This window comes from Myotis lucifugus, unplaced genomic scaffold, assembly GCF_000147115.1.
Source record: "Myotis lucifugus unplaced genomic scaffold, Myoluc2.0 scaffold_30, whole genome shotgun sequence".
Taxonomy (NCBI): domain Eukaryota; kingdom Metazoa; phylum Chordata; class Mammalia; order Chiroptera; family Vespertilionidae; genus Myotis; species Myotis lucifugus.
This window is the reverse complement of record NW_005871078.1, coordinates 6,217,901-6,239,572: the sequence shown is the minus strand read 5'-3', so window position 1 is coordinate 6,239,572 and position 21,672 is coordinate 6,217,901. Positions and strand designations below refer to the sequence as shown.

Below are 21,672 nucleotides of genomic sequence, written 5' to 3'. Positions count from 1 at the left end.
TTTTGCATTAACAGGGTAATATTGGGGCCAAAATGGAAATGAGGGAACATGAGCTGGTATAACCAGTTCTGAGCTCTATAATAGGCAGGTGTGTACTTGATGAAGGAAGCAAATTATTTGGAAACCTTTAGGTTTTAAAAAGCAAAATAGGCCTCTATTCTCTACTTTTCATGTATTCTATATTATATCATTAGAAAGTTACTTAGCTGTAAATATATAATTTCAACCAAGAAAAACAGTGTTGTTTTTAAAAGTATTCTGTCTCAATTTTGCTTTATCATTTTTATTTTAAACTAAGAATCAGAGGTAATGAAGGAGAATCACTGTGAGGTCAGTGGTTGAGCATCAACCTATGAACCAGAAGATGATGGTTTGATTCCTGGTCAGGGCACATGCCCTGGTTGTGGGCTCGATCCCCCAGTACAGGACATGCAGGAGGCAGCTGATCAATGATTCTCTCTCATCATTGATGTTTCTATCTCTCTCTCTCTCCCCCTCTCCCTTCCTCTCTGAAATCAATGAAGAAATATATATATATATATGTGTGTGTGTGTGTGTGTGTGTGTGTGTGTGTGTGTGTATGTATATATATATATATATATATATATATATATATATTTATTTATTTATTTAAAAATGATCATGGTTACAAAGGTGAAGGTATTAAGAAGTACGAATTGGCAGTACAAAATAGTCATAGGGATGTAAAGTACAGCAAGGGGAAAATAGTCAATAATATTGTAATAACTATATATGGTGTCAGGTGGGTTCTAGACTTACTGGGGATCACTTCATAAGTTATATAAATGTCCACCCACTGTGCTATACATCTAAAACGAATATAATGTTTAATTCGTCAATTGTAATCAAACAACAAATAAAAACATCCTATATAATAAAAGCTCAGCAACCGAATGGCGGAATGACCAGAACCACCAGTCGACCAGTCACTATGACATGCACTGACCACCAGGGGGCAGATGCTCAAAGCAGGAGCTGCCCCCTGGTGGTCAGTGCACTCCCACAGTGGGAGCAGCCGCTCAGAGGGCGGGTTCACAGCCACTTGGCTGACCAGGATGAGCTATGCTCCCACAGCTATGCTCCCGATCCCCACAGGCCACGCCCCCCACCAGTGCACGAATCCCGCGCACTGGGCCTCTAATAAAAAATGGTCAGCTTATTAGGTACTATTAAAACATTTTACATTGTTATTTGTGCCAAGAACAGTATGTAGCATATTACTAATCAAATGCAAATTTCAGTAGAGACCAGAGTCCTAGTGCTGAAAGGGAGCTTGGAGAATATCTAGTATTTCGATCTTTTAGCTCTGCTCCAATGACCAAATCTATAATAATAAAAGCGTAATATGCTAATTAGACCTGATGTCCTTCCGGATGACCTGCTGGATGAAGACTCAGCGGTGGGGGCCGAGGTAGAGGCAGCCGCTGAGGTGGCAGGGGCTGAGCCGCTTGCATGAATTTCGTGCATTGGGCCTCTAGTAGTGTATATAAGAATGTTAAGCCTTCCTTTGGAGAGGCAGAGCTTTGGATATGAATTGCATCTCCTTTACTTGCTGCAAGTAAATAAAGCTACCTTGAGACAACCATGCCTTGTTTTTGAATAAGAGCACTACAAACTGCGAAACCTTTGAGTTCTGTAAGAAGGTGACCACAAAAATAAAATCAGAATTGTCACGATTCTTTGGAATCTAAGTTGGCATCCACTGTTGTTAAGTATGAACTTTAGCTTCCGTTTTATTATGCCTTGAGTTATTAACTAATCCTACAAAGCCAATATTTAAAACTGTGTTTTGTTTTATTTCATTTTTTCAACAGTTCTATTTTGTGTAGTTTGTAATATATTAGTACTGAAGCACATATATAGAATTTAGAAATGTTCATATTCTGGGGTGCAGAGTCAAAACGTTTTAATGGTTTGTATGATGAAAAAATTGGAGGTAACTAGTTTAGAGAAAGATGTTGAAAAACTAAGGCAAAGAGGGGTTGGTCTTTTGAGTGAGGCAGGATAGTAAGAAGCCAGGAAAATTCCTTTGCAAGTGGAATGGGAAAACAGAGCTGAACAAACTAAACTGGCTGAGCATTTTACAGCCAGGTATAGAAGGTCCCTGGAGATAACATCTAGGCTCCAGTTGTATTTCAGCTCCAGGCCCAGAAAAGCAGCAAAACCAGGTGGGCTACAATGACTAATAACCCCCTGGAGCTGGCCAATCAGTGGAGACCACGACCCTGAAAGGACTCACCTGGAAAATCTGATTTGGGAGCGTGCCCATGCCTTTTCCTTCCCTCCCTTTTTCCTAAACTCTAAGCATCCCCATGAGACTTGAAACTGAGTCCATAATTCATCCTCCGCTAACCCCCTGACCCTGTCTCCAAAGCCCCCTTTTCTCTGACTTCCCAGTGAGCCAAAGCAGCCCTGCCTGGGCTCATTTCTTTCCTGTAATATTTCTTGGAAGCCACAGCAGCCTCACCTAGGTTCTCTCCTCTTGCTTCTTCTGTCCTAAGACCTTGCTTTGTTTCACTGTCCCCAGCTGTAATAAACATACTCCCAAAATCACCGGGAGCATTGACCCATGAACTAAGAGGTCACTGGTTTGATTCCCGGTCAGGGCACTTGCCTGGGTTGTGGACTCAATCCCCAGAAGGGGGTATACAAGAGGCAGCCAATGGATGTTTCTCTCTCGTTGATGTTTCTATCTCTCTCTCCCTTCTCCCTTCCTCTCTCTAAAAAGAGAAAAATTAAAAAATCATCTGGACTCGTCTTGTGAAATCTTTCCTGCACAAAGTCAAGAACTCCACAGTGCTGCCAGCCCTAGTCAGGCCTGCTTCGGGCAGTCCTCTTTCCGAATCTGTGGCTTACGTTTTAGTGTATGCTATGTGACATAACATTAACGGTAATCCTGCCAAATAGATGTTGCCATTTTATAAATGGAGATCACAGTTACTGTACTTCGGATTCTGCATTTCAGCTGAGCTCTCTTCAAAACCCACAGTCTTTCTACATATTGTTTTTCTTGAATAACAGGGCACTGGAAAACCTAAGATAAAGACTACATGTCACTCATTTTCTCCAGCATATTACTAATGAATTTTTTATGAGGCTGTATTGATAGTAACCCTCCCTGAGACATCTAATCCAGAGCTAAGGTGTGTTATTGTTTCTGTGTGAGGGGTCTGTCACTTATGCACCGTGTTCAGAGTTCATATTGATTCTTCTAAGGTTGTGTTAGGTAGTGGAATATTCAGTTAGGAAAAACTATTTTTTCTTCTGGGAAATGATCATATTTTGAATCGGGAGAATGTGAGGAGAAAACATAACTATTCAAACAACTAAAACCCGTGTCAATACAAATTTACTGATTGTTGTCATTTTCAGATAAAGGGTTTCATGACTCCTTATGACTCCTGTGTCTCTAGGCTTGTAAGAAAGTTTTCAAATGATTTCTTCAGTCTTAGAAGCTAACAAGATGAAGAAAAAGCCCACAAGGCTTACATGCCACAATGCTGATGAGTTTAGTAGTCATACTTTCCTTTTATTCATCTGTTTCTCTGATTATTTTGATGTCTTTTTGCCAGGTGGTATATTTGTCTGCCGAGAACTTATAGAACTCACAGAGTGGAATTTGAACGAACATATCTGCACAAAGTACTGGGAGATGCTATAAAACAAACAGAAACCTTCCTGGGGGAATTTCAAGAATGTTGTGAATTTTAAAAATAGAAGTAACTGTGTCTCTTGTTCTGGTTTCTGCTCTTTGCCCTATGATATTATCTTTCCTTTTGGCTTTTCTTTTTTATTTTTTAAGATTTTTAAAATTTTTTTATTTTTAGAGATGGAGGAAGGGAGAGGGAAAGACACAGAGAGAGAAACATTGATATTAGTGACATTCGATCTGCTGCCCCCTGCACGCCTCCTACCCCCTCCTACCCGAGCTGGCAACTCGCCTATGCCCTGAAGGGGAATTGAACAAGCAATCCCCACCCCCACCCCACCCTGCAGAGGAGAACCCCAGCCAACTGAGCCACTTCGGCCAGGGCCTTCTTTTTGGCTTTTTCAAGATGTGACCTTCTTCATCTTGAATTTGGTTTGTTTTCTGTTGAGTATCAGGTGGTTAATGACAAGTAAACACTACATATGTGTCATAGGAAAGTTGGCAAAAAAAATTACTTTTCCATTTTTGATGTGGCCGCCTTAAATGCCTTCACAGCTTATTCCATGGTTTGCCTTTTCTGGCGAGTGTCAAGTACAATGACACATACAAAACTTTTAAGTACTCAGTAATCACTTGCTATTATTACATTAGTTTCTCCTGCATTTGACTCTCTCCCTTTTCTGGTTGAAGGCTATTAACTTTCACTTCATATATTCTCTCCAGGGTTTGCTACCTTTTACATCAATGCTGATGAAACCCTACCATGCACTAGCATTTGCTTTCTGTCAGTTTATTTTTCACCTATGAGGAAGCCACTATATACTTTTATTTAAAACAAAACTTAATTTTTATCCAACTAGGTTTCCAAATATTGCTAAAAATAGACCAAAGACTGGAGCCAATTCGTCAGTGAAAAATGCTTGGGACTCTACTTCGCTTCCTAAGGGGCACCACCTTTCCCCCTGTTGTTTAAAGAAAGTAGAACCAGAATGATAATAAGAGAGAGAGAGAGAGTACAACTACCATATGTCAGGCACAGTGCCTAGCTGTTTAGTACACATTATAGAATGTATTATCCCCATTTTACACTGGAGTCTTGTGGCACCTGCCTGGTGACTGAGAAAGAAGGTGGTTGGCTCAGGGAAAGACCAGGCCCCTTCTGTCTTTTGAACGAGTCAACATTACTTTAGTCATGTGAATTCTGTTGCCACTAGGTGGCAAGACAGAGGCAAGAATTCTAGACAGATTTAAGGAAACCTTTGAAGCAGTGGTCGCCAACCGGTGGTCCGCTGACCACTGGTGGTCCATGAAGTCCGAAAGGTTGGCAACCACTGATCTATAAGATTAGGAAGACTGGTCAGCCCATACCTGCAGGGTTTGGAAGGTAACAAGAGGCCAGTCAGGGTGCTACAAGGAAAGAATTGGGGCCCTAGAGTTTATTTCTTTGTTACCTCTTTTAATTCTACCTCTGGTGATGAAATTTCTGGTAATGGAATTTATTACTTAGCATGTGTCATCTTAGAGGCACGAGTCATAAAATCTTAGCCATCACAAACTTTGCAAAGCTCTGCCTTCAGGGAGACTTTATAGATGCACAATTAGAGGGCCAGAGAAATTGGCTTTTGCAAGACCTCATAGCAAGTCACTGGCTGGACTTAACTCTTGAATTCCATTTCTTTGCCAATTAAGGTATTGTTTTGAGTGCGGTCTATTTATGGGACAAATTAGAATCTGGAGGATGTTCCAAATTCTACTAGCTGGTTATTCATAATCCTGAATGTAGGTCCTATTCATCCACAACCAAACACTGCTAGTCAACAATCAGTAATGACCAAACTTGCCAGTCCTGTAACTGTAAGAAAATGACCTTTATTAGGTCATCACTTAACAGGCAAAACTATAACAGCATAGCGGCTTCAGCACTGTGATACTTACAGGCTTGTGAGGATTAAAGGAGAAAGCCTGCATGTGTGGCTGGCCTATAATCTAGTACAATACCTGGAATTAATTTAATGTTTTCCCCTCTGCATCTGCCCCCTCCCTAGTAAATCTTTGCATATGTTTGTCTCTTGTCTTGCAAATGTATTGGTTTTCTGGGGATACTGATGATCAGTTGGAACCAGAGTCCTGAAGTGGGAGAGAACACTTCCTTCTCAAGAGCCCACCCTTTTAAACTGTCTTCTTTTTCTTTGTCATAGCAATGGGCTTCTAAAAAGTAGTGTTACCATGGGAACTGAATATGTAAATACTCTTTCAGTTATTTTGAGGAGAGTAGTCAGTAACTATGCTTTCAAATAGTGAGTTTCAAAAATGTTAACTACAACCCAGTACAGTATGGCGGGTACACATGCATGCGTGTGTGTGTGTTTGTGTCTGAAATAGATCTTCTCCCGTGTGCTTATACACGTGGCTATTTACTATTGGACCCACTAAATGGATAGGATCACAGTTTGAAAAAATCTTCTTCCTTAGAGAAAAAAATAGTAAGAAAGCATTCTTTTAAGCTTTATTTTCTCTCTTAACTGAAGACTTTCTAGGTTGGCAATATCCAGGGCCGCATTTAAAATGAGAAGGTTATATAGCTCTTGAGAGATGTAGCATTGGGTCCTAGGCCTTGGTGCTTCAAATAGTATTTAGGGGCACTGACATTTTTGTCAGCTCATCCCACACTTACTTGTGTCATCACGATGATTAAAGCAAGGCAGTGAGAACAGAAAGAAAATGCAACGTAAGTACTGTGACTCACAGCTGACATTTTTGCTAAAACTTTTACTCACCCTGCATGTCTTTTGTGGGTGAATTCTAACCTTATTTCTTGCAGTTCTTGGATCAGTGGGCTTGTGTTAAGTCACATCGCCTAACAAATCCACTCGAGACAACCTTAGCAATTCAGGTGTGAACTGTTGAAGGAAACACCTGCTGCCCTAGCTGCTGATGGAGTAGGGCAGCAATACTGATGGGTGCCTTCTTGTTCATAACGGTGTGTGTGATCTTATTTGGGCCTCAGAGAAAAGATGAAATTGTCGTCTTTATTCAAAACACCCACCACCACCACCAAAAAACAAACAAGCAAACGAAACCCAAGGATTCAAGAGTCTTGCTATCCTACTATGTAGCTAGTAGATGAGAATAAAGCTTCAACACAGTTCTGCCTTACTACTAAAAACCTTGATTTCCAAAATCCTTTGTAATATGTAATTAAAAGTGTCAGTGTCAAGAGTACCTTTGTTGTGGATTAATACTAAATAGGAATTCTTTGGGGGAGAAATTAGTTTGAAGAGTATAGCACAAGAAGTGCATCATTGTTTAAAGGCAAGTGACTCTTTCATCTTGACATTGACCTTCAAATATTTATGAAGTCCTCACTGAAGGAACATTGATATAGTCCCCACAAATATGTTTTTCTTTTCCTCTGTGCAGCAAACCTGGAAGCCTGTGCTAAATGCCCACCATCTTTGCTGTTTTTCTTCTGAAGAAACCTGTGAAGTAAGGGGGCAGGTGGTGTCATTGTTGGCAACACTGAGGTCAAAAGTCTGTGTGAGAGTTTAAATGAGAACTCAGGTCTTCAGCCTGCCCACTGCTATGCAGAAGCATTAACTTCATGTGGGCAGAGTAACTGAATGTTTTAAGTCAAGGCCACATGTCACAAATGGCAAAGGGAGAGAACCACATTGCATTTGCTTCTTGGGCTTAGAATGCAACCACACCAAGACTGTTTTGTCAGTGTTCTATAAAGGGACCCCATAAGGGAAAAATTAAGTTAAGTTCTGCACTTACTGGGTATTTCACAAAGCCAGTAAGTAGTCAACTCAATAGGTAGAAATATTTTTTAAGTCATGACTTTTCTTTATGTCCTCGTTTTTATTAAAGCTTTGGTAAGCACTTAATTTGCATGTGACCCAATGAAGTGTGCTGTGTAAATAAACACCGGACTAGATATAGTTTCTAAATGTGTTTGGCCTCATCCAGCTGAAATTCTTGATTCTTCAGAAGATGAAAGAAAAAGGACAAGGGTGAGTAGGGCATTTACATTATATAAACATCAAAAGGCTGATTAAATAAGAATGGGTAGTTTATTGAGAGCTTCCTATGTCCCATGCAGTGTTCAAAATGTTTTACACATTTTATCTCATGTGGGATTTTTATCTCATAATCCCAGTGAAGATAGATACCATTATTATTCCAATTTTTTACAGATGAGAAAACCAAGCCACTGATAGTTTAGCTTAATATTTTTTTTTTCCGTTTCTGCGGGTTTATTATGTTACATAGAAACTATTTCAGTTACAAAAACACAGGGACCTAATGGCTACACGTGACCGGCTGCCGCGCCCTCCCCTCCGGTCACTGCAACCCTGGACTGTGACCCGTGGCTTCCAGTGCAGAATAAACGTCCCACTGAATTACTTATGTTTGAGGTGGATAAACAATAAAGGTGGTTTCGTGGCATGGCTTAACACGGCAGATGCTTAGCAATGTTGTGCGGCCGTCTCCCTGATCATTCCCCAATTTCTGGGGGGACGCAACCTCCCCAGTGGGGAGCCCAGGGCGATGCCGGGGACTCCCAGGCTTAAAGGGGCAGCGGGTGGGCCTGGCTCAGCCGGTCCGCTGGCAGGTGCAGGTGGGCTCCCTCTGCCCGGAGCACGCTTTCCACCTGGTGCCTTGGGCCTTCAGCCTTCTGCCTCCTTGCCCAGCCTTCCGGGCCTTCTGAAGGCACCCAACCCCCCCTCTCCACCCCCCACCCTCACCCCCAGTGCTGCCACAGGGCGTGGCTACCACGAGTTTAGCTTAATATTGAGGGTCATATTTTGATAAGTGGTGGAACAAGTATGATCTGACTTGAGATCCTATGCTATTTTTTTTATTTTTTATTAATCATTGATCAGCTGCCTCCTGCATGCTCCACACTGGGGACCGGAGCCTGCAACCTGGGCATGTGCCCTGACCTCTTGGTGCATGGGTTGATGCTCAATCATGAGCTACACTAGCTGGGTCATTTCTCTTCTTCAGGATCTAATAAGTAAGGGATAGTAAGGTGTGCCTAGCCATGTCCACTCCTGGCATACTCATGCAGGCCCACACAATGTGTTTTGCTGAAGAGCACCATGGTAGGAAGGAAGGTTAGGCATGCCTGATCACAGGAGGCCATTTGTCCCTTGTCGAATGACTTTTGCTGTGTGCATGTTAAACTGCTGGTAGCCAGGCTATGACTTCCCAAGGGGACTACCTGTATTAGGATTCTCCAGAGAACAGAACCAATAGGATTTGTGAGTGTGTGTGTCCATGTGCATGTGCGCACACATGTACACACACAAGTATTTTATGAGGAATTGGCGAATGTGTTTATGGGGCTTGGCAAGCCCAGATCTGCACTGTGGGCCAGCAGGTTCCAGACCCAGGAGAGCCAGTGGTCCAGATTGAAGTCCAAAGGTAGTCTGCTTGAGAATTTTCTCTTGTTCAGGCAGGCTGGGCTTTTTGGTTTATTCTTTCTCAACTGATTGAATGAGACCTGTCCACATTAATGAGAGCAATCTGCTTACTCAGAGTTCACCGATTTAAATCTTAATCTCATCCAGAAAGTCCCTGCAGTTGATGCATGGAATTAGCCATCACAGCCCCTCTATGGGATATGCTTATGGGGGCCATGTGTTGAACCCACCCCAGCCTCAGAATTTCTCTTAAATGCCAACATGTTTTAGTTAAATGTGTTAGGTAGAAATTCTATAACCTGTCGGAATTGAATTAATGGATAAGGGAACACTTTAAAAATTGTGGAGCAGTTTATAAATGCAAGGAATTTAGGGAAGTGGTGAGTGAAGAGGGTGTGGGGTAGAGTTTAGTTGGATGGCTTGCCACCTGTCATGAGGATTATAGTTTGGCAAGAGAACAATAACCCCCCCTTTTTTTTTCGACTGCCCTACACGGTGCAGCGGGGACCTTCTTAGAACCTTCTCTTAGATCTACATGAAAATCCCATCGCTGTTCTGTGGGAGAATGGCTTGGTATGGGGCCTTTGGAACTCAGGTTCTGCTGTGCAGCCATTGAGTTCTCACCGACTCTCACTGCTGCAGGCTCTTTAGAGGACTCCTTGTGGTGTTGGCAACCCATGGGTTGAAGAATTGGATGGATGAAAAATATAATTTGTTTACATAGCAGCTATCTTTTGAGCCATATTATCTCCTATCAACCTTGGAACAATATAATAAAGTAGAGGGGGTGAGTATTGCTAATTATACTTTCAGCTAGAGCAGCTACAAGTCAGTGTAGGACAGTATTTTTGCATCTAATTGCTTAGTAAATATTTAGTTTAAAAGAAATCGTATTAGTTCTGTATTCTTTCTTTTTCTTACCTCTGATTTTCTGGCAACTCACATTTGAGTGCTTAGTATGTGAAGAATGTTATGTTATTCTTTTAGGTGAAATTAAGCAAATAGTATGTAGATCTGCTCCTTGAGGGATTTTTAATGAGATTAATTTATATCAATATCACATTGGAAATAAAGGGCTTAACACTAAATATTATATATCACTAAATAATACATAGAGCATTTTTTAATAACTTAAATCTTTCATAGTGTTTTACAGAGTAAGCCTTTCTTCAGTTCAACTTGCAGAAATGGTGGTGTTTTTATTTTCCAGTGAACTCTTACAACAAAATGTTCATTAATTAAAAATAGCTGCCTGATACAGGAAACAGCTCATATAGCAGCTTCTGACACGGTTCTAAAAACAGACTTGAGCTGCTTGCGTGCTAAACAGGAATGAACAATGAAAACTGTATGAACAAATTCAGGTAAAAGCATGCTGTGTTTTAAGAAGGATTTTTATGTGCCTTTACATTAATGTTTTTCTGATTATAAGACTCATATGTGCTTACTATTTATTATAGCAATATATAATGTAGAAAGTGAAATTCCCATCCAAATTGTGATGTCTGTATAGCCTGATTTTTTTCCCTACACATATACAAACAGTATATAATTATTTCAAAAATGGAATTATGTTTTCTTCAACTCGGTTTTTCTTTTATATAGTATTAGGAATTCTCCACATCAAATCTCTGGAATGGTTCTTCCTTTCTTTTATTATCTCTCTTAAGGCAGCATATTTTGGGGGGGGGGGGAGCTTTTGTATATTTTATTGATTTTTTACAGAGAGGAAGGGAGAAGGAAAGGGATAGTTAGAAACATCGATGAGAGAGAAACATCGATCAGCTGCCTCCTGCACACCCCCTATTGGGGATGTACCCACAACCAAGGTACATGCCCTTGACCGGAATCGAACCTGGGACCCTTCAGTCCACAGGCCGACGCTCTATCCACTGAGCCAAACTGGCTAGGGCAAGGCAGCATATTATTTCACTGTATAGGTGTACGACACTTTGAGCCAGTTCCCTATTAATAGACTTGTGATTTGATACTCTTATATTATAATTTTTTTTCTTGAAAGTTCTTTTTAGGGCAGATAAACTTATAATTTAACAAATGTAACATGTTGATATATAATATCGAGAGTTTACTATGAGCCTGGAACTTTTTAAGCTCTATTCAGTGAAAATTAGAAGAATCGTTCTACCCTCTGAGGGGCTCACTATTATCGCCCCTGTTCTCGAGATGCAGGAAGCCCCAGGCTCCCCGTATGCCAGCGTGGTGCCCATAGGATGGACTGCAAGACCTGGTGCCTGGGTCAGGCAAGTGAGGGCCTTTAGATCCAAAGCAGCTAAGCAGGAGGACAGCAGCTTCATCAGCATAAGAGATAGCAGAGTTTACAAATTTTTATTGAAGCTACTGATGTTAAAAAATCTTTGCTGGTTGCCATAACAACAGGCTTTGGAAGAACTGTCATCTTAACCCTTGTAACTGTGCCTTGAGGAGTCCCTGGCTATTTCCACAGATGGCTTCTGTGTATCCCCTCCTGACTTTCAAATTCCTGTTGTTAATTTACCTGATCTACAGGGCCTTTCCTTGGATTTGTCTGTACCCCTCATGTCCTTGCTGAGCACCAAGAGATGCCAGTCAGCTGAGGTCGCCCAGCCTTGGCCAGTCCCCTGATACCCTGTGGAGCTGCTCATTGCTTTCTACTGAAAATGAAAACTCTTAATTTTGTTTTTTTAGAGAGAGGAAGAAAGAGACAGAGAGACAGAGAGAAGGAGAGACATCGATTGGTTGCCTCTTATACACGCACCAACCGGGGACTGAACCTGAACTATAGGTATGGGACCGGAACTGAACACTCAACCCTTTGCTGTACAGGACGATGCTGAGCCACACCAGCCAGGACAAAAACTCTTAACTTTTGTCATTATTTTTGACTCTAAGATCTGTCTCTAGCATAGACTCTAAGAGAAGTCTCCTGAGATTTAGAAAGTATATTTCATTTGCTTAAATGATTGTTAAATTGGTCCTAGGTATAATGCATTAAATGTTTGGCAGGAAAAAAAATGTTTATTTCACATTATATTGCTTCATAAATAACTAATTTATCATGACTAGAGAGAATTGAAGTTCAAAATATACCCAAAGGGGCCTGTGTTCTGGCTATTTTTTGCAGTTTAATAAACCATTCCAACGTGTAATAGCTTAAACCAGCAATTTGTAACCTCGGGATTCAGTGGGTTGACCAGGAAGTTCTGTTTCATGTGATGTTGGCTGGATGCTGGAATGGCTGTTGTCCTCTGAGGCTTGGCGAAGAGCTCAGCGGGACCCAGCGGCTGCTTGGGTTGCCTTGTGGTGTCTGGATTCCACAAGGGAAGAGGTGAATGCTGCCCAACCAGTTAAGGGCTAAGCCCAGAATTGGCGCTGCATCGTTTCTGCCATATTTTAATGGTCTAAGCAGTAATAGGCCCAACCCAAAGTCAGTGTGAGAAGGGACTATGCAAAGACATGAATACTCAGAAGTGCAGTTTGTTGGAGGTAGTCACCAAAATAACGGTTGACCAGGGTGTGTGCTCTCTGGCCCCTCACACATGTAAACTGTGCTGACCTCCACACAAGACCTTTACAATCTCACCTCATTACTACATCAGCTTAGTTCAGGATTAGTCTAAATCAGGTCAAAGAGCTGATGAGGCTCTTTCGGTACAGCTAATCTCAACTGAACACCTGGGAACTAAAGCGACAAACTGGGAACTAAAGGGACAAACTACACTATGGGGTTGCCTGTTCGATCCCTGTCAGGGTGCATGCCCAGGCTGTAGGCTCGATCCCCAGTAGAGGACATGCAGGAGGCAGCAGGTCAATGTTTCTCCCTCACTTTGATAACATTGATGTTTCTCTCTCCCTCTCCCTTCCTCTCTCTCTAAAAATCAATAAAAACATTTTTATTTAAAAAAAAAAAAAGATGAAATCACTTTAGAAACAGTCTGGCAGTTTCACAAAATGTTAAAACATAAGAGTTGTAAGAGAGTTGTCATAGTACCCAGCAATTTCATACCTAAGCATAAACCCAAGAGAAAGGAAATCATGTATCCATACAAAACTTGTACATGAATGTTCATGGTGACATTGTAAGAGCCAAAAGGTGGAAACAACTCAAATATCCATCAACTGAAGAACAGATAAATGACATTTAGGATATCCATACAATGGAATGAGGTACTAATACATATTACAGTATGGATGAACCTTTAAAATACAATAAGTGAAAGAAGCCAGCCACAGACAGTCACATCTTGTATGATTCCATTTATACCTAGAATAGGCAAATCAATAGAGACAGAAAGTAGATTAGTGATTTCTGAGGGCTGTGTGAGGGAGAGCTTAATAACTAAAGTGTACAGGTTTCTTTTGGAGGTGATAAAATGTTCTAAAAGTAACTGATTGTATGTATCTGAATTTACTAAAAATCTTTGAATTGCAAACTTGGGGTGAATTGTATGGTATGTGAATTTTTAAAAAGGGCAGAAGGGGGGACATGGGAGGCACCCATAGGCAGCTCTAAAACCCAGCTAGGTATATGTGGTTCCTTGTTTAGGGGCCAGTTTGTATGGCTCTTATCTCCACCCTCTAGGTTCTGGGCTGTATTTTCTGACTCTTCTTACTTTTTCACAAGAAATGGTTCATGTTTGCAGCCTCTTTGCATCTGCATAAGGCACTGATATTTTTTATCTTGAACTGTTTCTGTCTTTTCAGTCCAGGCTGATAATGCTTCCACGGATACATTTCTCAAAGTCTTTGTGGGTTTTCCCATGTATCTTTTTGGGGTTCACAGCATTAGAGAAAAACCATTTCCACAAATCTCTTTGAGACAGAACTCTCTCTCTACCTTGGACTACCTTTAAGTCAATGTTGTGTGAAAATACCTTTAAGATTCTTAGAAGCTCTAGTGTCTGGTAGAGATAGTCCTTAAGATGGATCCTTAAAATTCTTTCAAGCCTGTTGGTCTACCTCTGATTTGCAAAGTGTGGTGCCTGTACCACCAGCATTAGCATCATCTGGGAATTGAAATTGACTACAGAGGTCAGACCCATTTTAGATTTGCTGAATCAAACTGTAAGGATCCAGCCCAGCAACCTGGGTTTCAGCAACCCCGGAGCTATGTCTGACACACATGAAGTTTTAGAACCACTGGTCTAAATGGAGAGAGTCTATGAGGAACCACTTAAAATCTTTATGAGGCTCAACAAAGGGCTGTGCAACCACATCCTTGAGGACACAGGATTTGATCTTTGCCCTGAGCTATTTCTTATTTTGTGCGTCATTTGCTAAGATACTGAAATGAGGAATAGTTTTATTTAGGAACCTATCAAGTTCAACTCCTTTATGTTTATTTCCTCTAAATTCTGCTTGGAAGGGAACCGAACGGTTTCTTTTTTGTTCATCCCACTACTCCTGTATTTTATCACAGGCAGCTAAGAAAAGCCAGTTGGTACTTTCAACATTTTTCCTGGAATTCTCCTTAGATCCATGAACTGGATAACTTTCAACCCTCCACATTACTGCACGCAGTGGGTGTACTAATTATTCTGCTGTACATAATGTAGGTTCCCTTTCTTCAGCCACCAATAACATTTCTTCACTTTTCCAAATCTTTATTAACAGTCACCTCCATCTTCTGCCCACCACTGGGATCCAAAGCCAGTACATATTTTAGGTTTTTGTGACAGTGGAACCCCAATTCTGGTACCAAATTTTGTTTCAGTAATCTATTGCTGCATAACAAAACAACACCAAAATTATTGGCTTAAGAAAACATTTATCTTGCTCACAATTTTGAGATTTGACCAGGGTTTGATAAGGATGGCTCCTCTCTGGCCTGCGTGTTGTCAGCTGGGAGAGCTCGATTAGGACTGTAGGATTTATTTCAAGATAGCTCACTTAGACAGCTGGCAAGTTGGTGCTTGCCGATGTCAGCTGGGATTTTAGCTGAAGTCGTCAGCTGGGACCTTGATGCTCCTTCATGTAGGCTGCTTGAACCTTCTCACAGTATGGCATCTGGATTCCAAAGTGGAGGAAGCAGAAGTTGCCAGGCCCCTTAAAGTGTTAGCCTAGAACTGGTGCAATGTCATTTCTGCCCTTTGCTGTTGGACAAACCGTCATAGACCCTGCCCAGATTCTAGGAGGTGGAGAAGTAGACCTCACCTCTTGGGAGTAGTGACAGGATTTGTGGCTGTCATTCACCCTCTGTAATCTGTTAAGGTTTTTTTCTTTGTGTTGTGTGTGTGTTTTTTAAATACTGAAAAGGCACTCTTGGCTACAGTTAGGAGTTGGTGAAAAGTAATTTGTTCATCACTTGAAGAAAGGGTCAAACTCTAGAAGGAGGTTTAAAAGAAAACATTTATATAGACAGAACCTCTCAATATCTGGACATTTTAAATGTTATATTTCACTGGTGGACAGAAGTCATTTTTTCTGTTTTCTTTTGGGTAGAATTACATTTTTAAATTCCTCATCATCGTAATCATACTCTTCAGCTTTGGTTGTGTCAAGATTTCTGTGTGACGGGGACATCTAAATGCATTATGTATCTTATTTGGTCTTAACACTGAACTGTTTTATTTTTAGTAAAGGTTGCCTCATACTGTATGTTACTGAATGCAGAGAAATAGTCCCCTTCCACAGACTCCATTTCTTAAAATACAGACTAAATGCTGTTTAAGAGTTGTGGACAACGAAAGGCGGGCTCTGTATACATTGTAGAAATGATTGTGGTAAAGGCAGTGGGCGATAATGGGATGAAAGAATTCCAAGGTTTTCTGTCATTGGGAGCTTCTGTGTGCAGCTGTCTCTACTTTGGCACGAGAGGACAAAACAGGTGGCAGCAGGAGTTGGCTTCTACTGTTGTTTACTCACCCGAATGGTCTATTACAGTGGTCGGCAAACCGCGGCCCGTGAGTCACATGCGGCTCTTTGGCCCCTTGAGTGTGGCTCTTCCACAAAATACCATGTGCGGGCGTGCACGTACAGTGCAATTGAAACTTTGTGGCCCATTCGCAGAAGTCGGTTCTCGGCCTGGATGAAACAAGTATACAAGACGAGTGTGGATGGGAGAGTTGGAAAGGGTCGACCTCAGCGAACGTACCTCAATCAGATTGAGGACGTTTTTAGCAAAGGCCAGCTTAGGAGTACCCTAATTAAGTTAATAACAATGTACCTACCTATATAGTTTAAGTTTAAAAAATTTGGCTCTCAAAAGAAATTTCAATCGTTGTACTATTGATATTTGGCTCTGTTGACTAATGTGTTTGCCGACCACTGGTCTATTAGGTTAGCTCATACAGGCTAGTAAATGGCTTCCTGAATTTGTTAAGCACTTATATTAGTAAATGTTTCCCTATCCAGTTTTATGCTCTATTTAAAAAAATCAAATTAATGCTGTATTACAATAGGGATTCAATGGTGTTTAAATACATCCTGTAGCTTTAAGATTCATAGAATCTGACAGATATTCAATCTTTGACCTTTAACTTTGGTTCCTGTTTTTAGCTTTGGTTTCATGCTTTTGAGTTTGGTTACTAGTATACGTTATCATGTGGCACCAATAAGTTGTTCAGTATTGAGGTAATTTGAATATTTTTCTTTCATTTGATTGTAAAAATGTTTTTGGGGCAGCATTAGTTTTGCTTACTTGCTTTTAGTTTTACTCTCTCACATCTGAATAGTTGTTAAGTGTTACTAATAACATACTTCCTCCTTTTCTGTCTCTCTCATTGGTTCTTCTACTTACGTTTTTCTTCTTTATTCTACTCATATCCTACCACGTCTGGTGGTGAGACATATTTAGCAGTGAGATTATGGGTAGTGGGGATGAAATGATTAAGATACACGTGTTTGATTTTGTATGAGAAGTCCTCCCAGCTTCTTCTTGATTCTCTCCATCCACTGTCAAACTTGCTTGGCATGATATCATGACCAATAGTTTAGAAAATGATGTCCACACTCTTGGTTTTCAGAAATTATCTTCTGTTGTCTCCCCACAAATTATAATTCCGTTTGCTTTGGGATATCCTCAGTACGTGCTCATCAAGCAATTATTGTGTGAACCAGTAAAGCATCTAGGAAACATAGAGGTGAACAGAAATGGTCACTATTATTTGCTCTTCAGTGTCCAGTCTTCATATTCTTTCTCAGTCAGATTTGAAAACTGGACATGTTTTCTGAAGGCTTGGATTGCACACTTGTAGAATGTTGGTGGGTGGAGGGGATTCTGTGAGTTATTTTGGTCCTCTCAGGCCTTCACAACTGTATTTCACTCATCATCAATAGGACCTTCCTTATTTCAAGGTCTGTACAACCTACTTACTGCATTATCATTATTTTGAGCTCCAATTGTTACAAATGTATTCTTGGATATGTTAAAAAATTGTCCTTTGTTTCCCTTGGGTAGATATATAACCTCCTGATTATCTTCTAGGTATTTTCACAGGATTCTCATTTCTGGGCTAAATAATTTTAATCCCTTTGATTTTTCTCATATCCCACTTTCCCCATAGCTTCAGTAAATTGTCTAAATAGTTAATATTAATACATTTATTATTCAACAGAATTATTTTTCTACTTGACCTTCCTTCTGTAAATAGCTAAGCAGCAAAATTCATAAAGCATTATTTTTTACCACTACTCTTTAAATATATCATTTATAAAGTTATGTAATTGCAGTTATATAATTTAGAACCCTAATCTTGCACTATAACTGCACATGTAATGAACAGGTTTGATACATAGACTAAACATAATAATCAAAAAAGGGAATGAAAACAGTGCTGCATATAATTGGAAGATACTTATTCTATCTATCCTCCCTTCTACTTCCAATCTGCTCTGTTTATGGTTTTAATTGCAAAATTCCCTGTGTGGTGCCCTTTCATTTATTTGTAAATTATATAAACCCTGTCTTTCTGAAAAATCTGCTTATTTGCCCCAAATGGACATATTTGGATTTATGTTACTTTTGATTTTTAACTTTAGTTAATTAAGATAATTTTTACTTTCAAAACTTGTTTGGACTATCACTTTTTATTTTGGTAGCATTTGTAAGAGATTTCTAATTTATTATTTAGGTTGCCTTTGATAGATATACCCATGAAAACTACAAAGTACTGATGAAAGTAATTAAAGATCTAAGTAAATGAAGATATATACATAGTCGACCTATGAACCAGGAGGTCACGGTTCAATTCCAAGTCAGGGCATATGCCTGGATCACCGGCTCGATCCCCAGTAGAGGGTGTCCAGAAGGCAGCCGATCAATGATTCTCTCTCATCATTGATGTTTCTATCTGTGCCTCTCCTTTCCTCTCTGAAATCAATAAAAAAATATAAAAAAAACAAAAAACAAAACCACAGGTGGACGTCCACTCATCACACAATCTATCAGTCACATGTCTAAGCCTTTATCCCAGAGAAATGAAATCTGCACTAAAATCTGTGCGAGAATGATCATAGCAGTTTCATTTATAAAATTCTTAAACTTCAAACAACCTAATGTTCATTAACATAATGGCTAAAACCAGCTGTGGTAAATCCACACTATGGAATTTGACACAGCCATAAAAAGGAACCACGTTATTGATGCATGCCAAGTTTAATTGATCTCAAGGGCCAACCTCAGAAAGTCACATACTGTGTGCTTCCACTTACACAGTGTCTGTAGATGACAACATGATAGAAATAGAGAATAGATTAGTGGCTGCCAAAGGCTGGGCATGGTGGGGATAAGAGTACTGGGGATGACTGTAAAGGGATAGCACAAGGAACTTCTTTGTGATGAGATTGTTGAGTATCTTGATTGAGGTGGTGGTTACACAACTTTAATATATTTTGATTGATTTCAGAGAGGAAGGGAGAGGGAGATAGAAACATCAATGACGAGAGAGAATCATTGATTGGCTGCCTCCTGCCTGCCCCCTACTGGGGATCAAGCCCACAACCCAGGCATGTGCCCTTGACTGGAATTGAACCCATGACCCTTCAGTCCCTGGGCCGATGCTCTATCCCCTGAGCAAAACTGGCCAGGGCAACACAACTCTATACAAGTGAAAAAATGACATAAACCTAAATATACATTGTACCTATGTCAATTTCCTGGTTTTGATATCGTACTATAGTTATCCTGTATAATAAAAAGGGAATATGCAAATTGACTGCCACTACGTCACAAAGATGGCAGTGCCCAGTCCCCTCAGCCCCACCGGAGTCCCCCAGTCCTTTCAGCCCAGCCAGGGAGCTGGAGGGGGGGCGCAGCAGGCATACAGTGCAGCCGGACCCCCCTCAGCCCCCCAGCTGCCCAGGGCCTGCCCAAGGCATAGGTAAGCCACTTGGGGCCGGCCTGAGGTGCAGGCAAGCCTCAGATTTTGGCTGCCCAGCCACCTAGGGCCGCCCGAGGCTCAGGTAACCAGGGCCGGCAGAGGCTTGTGCTGCCAGCAGTGGCAGTGGCATAGGTGTGATGCGGGCTTCACCTTCCCCTGATCGCCGGGTTGCCTCCCACCCCTGAAGGCTCCTGGACTGTGAGAGGGAGAAGGCTGGGCTGAGGAACCCCCCCCCCCCTCCAGTGCATGAATTTTCATGCATTGGGCCTCTAGTATACTATGAAAAAAAAACAGGTGAAACTGGACTTCTCCGTACTATTTTTGCAACTGCCTGTGGCTCTATTTTAAAATAAAAAGTTTTAAGAATAAAATATATACCCAGACTTTAGGGCTATGCTGTCCACTAGCCACAGGTTGTTTCTAAATTTAAGTAAAATAAAATTATATTTGTTCCTTGGTCACACAAGCGGTCGTGTGGCTATCTTATTATATATCATAAATATAGAGCGTTTCCGCCACTACAGAAGGGTCAGTTGGCAGTACTGCTAGAGCCTGGGGGGACGCTGAGCACCCTCAGCCTGGATGTGAACTGCTGTGCCCCTGGGGCTGGCCCTGGCACATCATGCTACTGCTGCCTAGTGATGTGACACCCAGGGCACCACCATCACTCACGTGCTGACTTCTAATTTATTCCATGCAATGCATTGAAGCCCCTCAACTCTTTCTTTCTTTAATTGATTTTTTTTATAGAGAGAAAGAGAGGGAGAAACATCAATCTGTTGTTCCACTTACTTATGCATTCATTGGTTCATTGTTGTATGTACTCTGACCTGGGATCGAACCTGCAACTTTGGCATTCTAGGATGACACTCTGACCATCTGAGCACCAAGCCAAGGCCAACTTTCAACTCTTTCGATCACAACCTCAACACTATCAAGTTGAACCTTTGGGAAGATGGTGTGAAGCTTTTGTTAAGAGGAGAAACAGAAATTCTTCTGCCTCTTTTCAGGAACTGGAGGATAAGAAAGATTTATCAGAGGAATCAGAAGGTGAAGAATTGCAATGAGAAGAATTTCCTGTTCTAAAAACACTTGATCCCACCACTGAAGAACCAAGATCATTAGGCAGTACTTCAAGTTGGCCTTGTAAGATACAAAGTTACACCAAAACCAATCAAAGTACTTTTGATATCTCGGTTGCTTCTTAAAGGGAAGCAAAATGCAGTTTCTTCAAAGTATTTTCCCAGTGTTTTAAAGGAATTCCAAAAGGTCAAATTTTAAAAATGTCCGAGACTTGGTGATATGAATTCCTGATTTGAAGATGTAGATACATTTTATTCTTTCTGATATAATTTTGATTCTTAGAACATTCCCATTTAGATGAAGAAGAAAAAGAAAAAGAAAAACATTGTGATGAGAGGATATGGATTGAAAAACAGAACAGAGCAGCAGGGCCACAATGAAAAAAAGAAGAAACAAACAGAATAAGGACATTCATTGACAATGCATATAGCTTTGATCCAAGAATTTAAAAAATTAAGGAAGAGGGGAAGGCCAAGGAAGAAGTAGCGGCTGCCATCATGAAGGACACAGCAACAACCCGGACCAGGAAGTTCATGACCAACAGACTACTTCAGTGGAAACCAATGGTCATTGATGTCCTTCACCCTCAGAAGGCAACAGTACCCAATAAAGTTGAGAAAAACTAGCCAAAATGTATAAGATAACATCAGATATCATCTTTGTGTTTGGATTCAGAACCCATTTTGGTGGTGGCAAGACAAATGGCTTTGGCATGACTTATTTTCCTTGGATTAAGCAAAGAAAAATGAACCCAAACATAAACTTGCAAGACATGGCCTGTATGAGAAGAAGACCCCAAGGAAACAAAGAAAGGAATGCAAGAACAGGATAAAGAAAGTCAGGGGGACTACAAAGGCCAATGTTGGTGCTCGCAAAAGTGAGCTGGGATTGGATAACAGAAGTATTAATGATTCTTCACTGACTTCATCCCTGGTGATTGTACAGATTTTTCATGAGAGGATTAATAAACTAAGAACTTTCATGTGGAAAAAAAGCAGAAAAGAAAGCAGAAGCAAAACAGAAGGAGCAAGAAGCTAAAGAAAAACAAAGACAAGTGAATTAGAGCTGCTCCATTAGCTAAAGAGAAAGAAGAAGAAGAAGGTAGACAACAAGCATTATTGGCAAAGAAGGACAAAATAGCCAGGTAAAAGCCATTAAAAAGGAAAGGCAAAAA

At 40.8% G+C, this 21,672-nt stretch overlaps 1 long non-coding RNA gene and 1 pseudogene across 2 annotated transcripts; both read left to right on the top strand.

The window, feature by feature from the left end:
* Positions 1 to 7,050: 7,050 nt before the first annotated feature.
* On the top strand, positions 7,051 to 12,842 carry LOC111825530. Of its 2 annotated transcripts, none has more exons than XR_002828722.1 (4): positions 7,051 to 7,683; positions 9,616 to 9,886; positions 10,246 to 10,463; positions 11,785 to 12,842. It is a non-coding gene; the product is annotated as an uncharacterized LOC111825530 (long non-coding RNA). The 2 variants fall into 2 exon arrangements; XR_002828721.1 differs by having other exon boundaries at positions 11,626 to 12,842.
* A 7,448-nt stretch (positions 12,843 to 20,290) lies between these two features.
* On the top strand, positions 20,291 to 21,310 carry LOC111825529 (annotated as a pseudogene).
* The last annotated feature ends 362 nt before the right edge of the window (positions 21,311 to 21,672 follow it).